The sequence below is a fragment of the Saccopteryx leptura genome, chromosome 3, assembly GCF_036850995.1.
Source record: "Saccopteryx leptura isolate mSacLep1 chromosome 3, mSacLep1_pri_phased_curated, whole genome shotgun sequence".
Lineage (NCBI taxonomy): Eukaryota > Metazoa > Chordata > Mammalia > Chiroptera > Emballonuridae > Saccopteryx > Saccopteryx leptura.
This window is the reverse complement of record NC_089505.1, coordinates 214,325,779-214,332,189: the sequence shown is the minus strand read 5'-3', so window position 1 is coordinate 214,332,189 and position 6,411 is coordinate 214,325,779.

Sequence of the window (6,411 nt, the reverse complement as noted above, 5' to 3'; positions counted from 1 at the left end):
TTAATTCATTTTAGAGAGAGGAAGGAGAGACAGAGAGAGAAAGAAGGGGGAGAGGAGCAGGAAGCATCATATGTGCCTTGACCAGGCATACCCAGGGCTTCAAACCAGCGACCTTCTAGGTCGACATTTTATCCACTACACCAGGGGTAGTCAACCTTTTTATACCTACCGCCCACTTTTGTATCTCTGTTAGTAGTAAAATATTCTAACCGCTCACCAGTTCCACAGTAATGGTGATTTATAAAGTAGGAAAGTAACTTTACTTTATACAATTTATAAAGCAGAGTTACAGCAAGTTAAAGCATATAATAATAATTACTTACCAAATACTTTATGTCATATTTTCGCTAAGTTTGGCAGAATAAATCTTTATAAAACAACTTACTATAGTTAAATCTTTTTATTTTTACTTTGGTTGCTCCGCTACCGCCCACCATAAGAGCTGGAATGCCCACTAGTGGGCGGTAGGGACCAGGTTGACTACCACTGCACTACACCATCACAGGTAAGGCCTGTTCTTTGATTTCTTTTATAAATATTTTGTAGTTTTTAGCACATAGAACATTTGCATGTTCTGATGATTTATACCTAAGTAATTCTTTTTTTTAAGATTGAAAATGGTTTTCAATTGTTTATTGTTAAAGATAGAAATATATTTGTTTTTTGCATTTTAATTTCATATCCTGAGATCTTGCTAAAGTTAGTTACTAGTGTTAGGAATTGCTTTATAACCTTCTTGAATTTTCTACATAGAAAATCATGTGTCAGGAATAAGGATTGTTTTATTTTTTCCTATCCATATTGCATGTACTTTATTTTTCTTGCCTTAATGCACTGGTGAAGAATTTTAGTGTAAGCTTGAATAGTATTGTAGAGTAAACATCCTTGCTTTGTTCCCAGTCTTATGTGAAAAGTAAACAGTCTTTTCCCATCAATATGATTATAGCTGGAGGTTTCTGTTTTTTAGAACCCTTTGTCATGGTAAGTGTCCTTTTATTCCTAATTTGTTGAGAATACGGAAGATGAATAAATGTTGATTTTTTCAAGTGATCTTTTAGATTCAGATGATATGATAATGTTATTTTCTTTAGACTATTAATATAAAACATTACATGGAAAATTGTTTTGAATATATAGCAAGTTTTGCATACCTAGAATAAACTCCACTTGGTTATGGTTTATTATTATATTGATATATTACTGGATTCAATTTGCTAATGTTTTCTTAAATAGTTCTTTTGTCAGTTTAAAAAAATGTTGGTTTGTAGTTTTTTTCCTTATATTTCAGTTTTTGTATTAAAAAAATTCTGATCAAATTTTGTTAATTGGCATTTTTTTTCTTTTTAATTTAAATATTTGATAGAATGAAGCAGTGAAACATCTGGATCTGAAGATTACTTTTTTGGAAATTTTAAACAATGAATTCAACTTTTTTATTAGTTATGCACAATTCAGGTTATCTACTTTATCTGGATATGCTTTGATACCTTATGATTTTTGATAATTTGTTTATTTTATTTTAGGTTGCTGAATTTGTGTTCATATAGTTAGTTATCCATAGTATTCCTTTATTATACTTTCTAAGATATTCAGCGTCTGCAGTGTTAACGTAGATATTAGCAATTTGTTTTTTCCCTTTTTCTTGGTGAGTCTTGCTAGAAATTTATCAATTTTATTGCTTTTGAAAGAACTGATTTTTGTTGTTAAATTTTCTATTATTTTCTTGTATTCAATGTAATTAATTTCTTGCAAATTTTGATCTGTTGCATTTTTTTTCCAGTTTAAAATATTATTTAAGCCTGATCAGGTGGTGGCGCAGTGGATAGAGCATCAGACTGGGATGTGGAGGACCCAGATTCGAGACCTCTAGGTCCCCAGTTTGAACACAGGCTTATTTGGTTTGAGCAGGGCTCACCAGCTTGAGCCCAAGGTCGCTGGCTCGAGCAAGGGGTCACTCGGTCTCCTGTAGCCCCCTGGTCAAGGCACATATGAGAAATCAATCAATGAACAACTAAGGAGCTGCAAAAAAGAATTGATGCTTCTCATCTCTCTTCGTTCCTGTCTGTCTTTCCCTATCTCTCCCTCTCTCTGACTCTGTTTCTGTCACAAACAAACAAACAAAAAATATTATTTAATTTTTCTTGAAACTTTCTCTTTTAGCCAGGGATTATTTAGAAATGTGCAGTTTAAGTTTTAATTGTCTTGAGATTTTTTATTATTAATTTCTAGTGTAAATCCATTATAAGTAAAGAAAAAACTTCATATAATTATTTTATTTTTGTTAATGTTTGTTTTATAATTTAATATATTGGTAAGAAAATTCTTGAATAATTTTTTATGTGCACATCAAGAGAATGTGTATTCACTCTGCTGTTGTTGGGTGGGGTTTCCTGTACTATCTAGTAGATCTAGCAATGAAGAACTAGGTGGTATTATCCAGTTATTCCAAATCCTTTCTCAATGTCTTTTTACTAATTTTATCAATATCTGAGAGAAGAACAATAGAGTTTCTAATTACAAGTGTGGACTTGTCTATTTCTATTTTTAGTTGTGTTCATTTTCCCTTTATGTTTTTTAAGTCTGTTTTTTGGGGCATACACAGTTAAGATTATGTATTCTTGGCAAATGTATTCTTTTGTTTCCTTGGGATATTATCCTTATCACTGGTAATTTTCTTTGTTCTAAAGTCTAGTTAAGCTGATGTAAATATAGGTACTCTCCTTTAAATTAATGTTCACATAATATATTTGTATTTAATTCTTTACTTTTAATCTACCTGTTATATTTGAAATGTGTTTAGGGAATATAGTTTTGACTACTATATTTATACATTTTACATTTAATATAATTATTCATATGTTTGGATTTATACCTGTCATTTTATTATTTGATTTCTGTTTATTTCCTCAGGTGTTTCTTCCTCTATTTTCTTTTTCTTTCCTTTTTTGGGGGATATTTCAACATTTTTATTATTTCATTTTGTCTATAATGTTTTAACAATATTTTGTTTGTTTTAGTGGTTTCCCAAGGGATTAAAATATAATTACTTATGTTATCACTTTCTACTTAGAATTAATATTTTAATGCTTCAAGTATTATATAGATACCTTACCTAATATAGGTTTTCTTATACTCCCAACTTTATATTATAATTGACTTATATTATTACATCTACCTTAATTGAAAATTCTATCAGAAAAATGTTATAATTTTTGTTTTCAATGAATTATATTCTGGATATTTTAAATATTATATTGTGCAACTCTGGACCTTGCTGAAATCCTTTGAAAACTGCTTTATTTTTGTTTTTTATTTTTTTTTATTATATCAGGCAATTGATTCAGTTAATTCAAACCTCAACTTCTAACCAGTCTTGTAGTTTCAAAGTCAGTGCTATTTCACTGTCTTTCAATTCTACTTAGACTGGCTTTATATATATACCTTGCATTGACCAGTGTGGAATTCAGAAAATGGTCTGCCTTATAGTTCAATCCTCAAAGTTTATGGTATTCTATTAAATGTTAGAGCTATGCATACGTAGTGGAGGGATGAGCCCTGGAGTTTGGAAGCAACATTATTGGTTGGCTTTCCTGAATGCCCCTTTGTCTGCAATCTACATAGTATTTTCTGGATCCATAAGCTTTGCACCCTCCTTTTTGAATGTTTCTGGCCAGTGTGTTGGTACTTTATATACTCAACTTTAAAATGCACTTTCCACTACTCCTTCAATCTCCACAGCCGAATGATAAGAGGATGGACAGAAAGAAATCAATAGAGATCTGCCACACTCTCTTGGGACCACAGTTCCTTTTATCACAATAGACAGTTCTCCTTCCTCACAGATGGAGGCTCTTGGGGACCCTTATTACTGCTGTTTTTGCTGGTACAACTGCTACCATCACAAAATTGCATAGACATTATAAAGTGAAAGAACACAGAGAGGAAAATATGGGAGTATTAAGAAACTGTTCCTCAGTCTTCAAGGCAGAATTAGAGGACTTATACTGGAACTCTTTCTGTTATCATTAATGTCCACTTCTGGATTTCAGACTGTACTAGGTCTCAGTCAAAGGATATTGGAGAAAATTACAACAATGGAACTTTAAATTCTTGGCTTCTCCAATCTTGCTATTTTTATTTACTTTCCAAAATGCTCAAACTGATTTTCTTGCATTTTTCCAGGTTTTATAGCTATAATGAATGGGGTAGATGAGTTGGTGTAGGCTTATTCCACCTTACATGTAATCATGTCCTGAAAATAATACAGATAGGAATGGAGTTATTAAAACCCAGAAGAAAGCAGGAAAGCTATGAGACCTACTTTCTGTAAGATATCATCCAGGGCCAGTAAGGAGTACTCTACTCTAGGTCTATTTTATTAGAAATAAGGTGACCATCATCTAAACTTTGTCAGAATGAGAAATTCACTGGAAATATAAAAATTATACTTGAACAACAGGTATAAACCAGGAACCAGAATGTAGAACCACACTATCTAGAAGGGGTTATGAGAATATGAGACTCTTTTCTCATTGTATCTACTGAGTTTTATTGTTTAATTATCGTTATCTTTCTATATATAGAGATTTTACTTCGTTAACTTTATTTTGATTGATATACATGTAAAAATGTAAATAAACCTTTACTCTGAATGCTGATTTGTCATCTTTAGTGTGCTTCTTAACCTGGAAAGAATGTATTCTGTAAATGTTAGACCAAGCTAGTTCTTTTGCATGTGTGTGTATACACACTGGAGGCTCAGTTTGAGTTTCTGTTAAGCTGGATAAGTTTCTGTACCACTGGATAGATTAGTTACAGAAATATTTATTTTAGAATAAAATAGTCCTAGATAGACTAACCAAAACAGGTATGTGAGTCTTAAAGCCTGAAGAGTTTATGGTAGAAAATATAGGGATTTGGGCCATCCCCATAACAAAAAGTCATAATGACAGTGTGAGTTCTTTCCCACTGAGACCCTATAATAAGCTTTCCCACAGGAGCTTCCTGCAGGAATAATTTGTACCCTTTAACTCATCTTTAACTTTATCACTAGAATTTCCAACAAGGATGCTACTTGGTGCCAAAGCCATAGTGGTTTTTATGATGTGGGTACCTCTGTAAAAAAAATAATTCCAGAACATTTCACACAGGCTCCAATCAGTGGCCAGATAACGGTGACTTTTAGCCCCTCAAAACTTGGGTCACATTTAAACAGTGGATGTGACACATGACATGCGAATGAGTCCAGAAGTTGCTTTTTATTTTCACTCAACTGAATCATTCTGTTCCATCAGGGATGAGAAAGCATGAAGGCTTTATGTTCATATGTGACTAGAACACTCTTTGAACTCTCAGACAAACGTATGAGAATGAAATTCTTGTCTATCAGGAACAGCTACTTGGTCCTTCAGCAACTTACCCATTACCTAAAGACTTCAAAGGAGCTCAGTATGTCAGGAAGCACATATATGAAGTGTCAGCTTCAATGAGCAAACAGCTCAGATAAAAGCTCTGTTCAAACTGCATTCTTGCTGTCTTTTAGCCAGTGTATAAAGTTGTTTCTTGGGCCTACCTTAGCTGCTGACTCTTGCTACTGCATTTCTACTTCGTACATAGTGGCTAGTCAATTCATTGGTCTAATAATTTTGGCCTAGATGGTTCTTACTTCCATTGGCCCATAGTAGTTTTGTACTTCAGTCCCTGCACAAAGGTTAAGAGGTCAAAGAAAAGCTGAAAATATCCCTACTCTGCTCCCCAGACCTTGTGTCTTGGCATGAGACTGCATTAGCCCAGTGGAAGGGGCTACTCCTTCCAATTCTTCTGCCCAGATGGGACACTCCCCAGGAAGACATAGTAATGATCAATTGTGGCCTGACCAGGCAGTGACAACGTGAAAAGAACATCAGACTGGAACGTGGAGGACCCAGGTTTGAAACCCTAAGGTCGCTGGCGTGAGCACGGGCTCATCTGGTTTGAGCAAGGCTCACTAGCTTGAGCCCAAGGTCACACTGGCTTGATTAAGAGGTCACTTACTCTGCTGTGACCAGTCAAGGCACATATAAGAAAGCAATCAATGAACAACTAAGGTGCCACAACAAAGAATTGATGCTTCTCATTTCTCTCCTTCCTATCTGTCTGTTCTTATCTATCCCTCTCTCTGACTTTGTCTCTGTCACACACCACACACACACACACACACACACACACACACACACACACAAAACAAAGACCAATTGTGGTCTTCTCTGCTCCCTGTTCCCTGGTCTCTGCCTTTCCTACTTGCTTTCTGTGCTCTAGAGCTAATGGGTAAATGTGGAGTAAGAAGTGTCTTCTCTAGAGAGAAGCTTTTGGTAAAGTTTAAATCACTTGTTGCTAATAAAATATTTTACTATATATAGTAAATATATATAT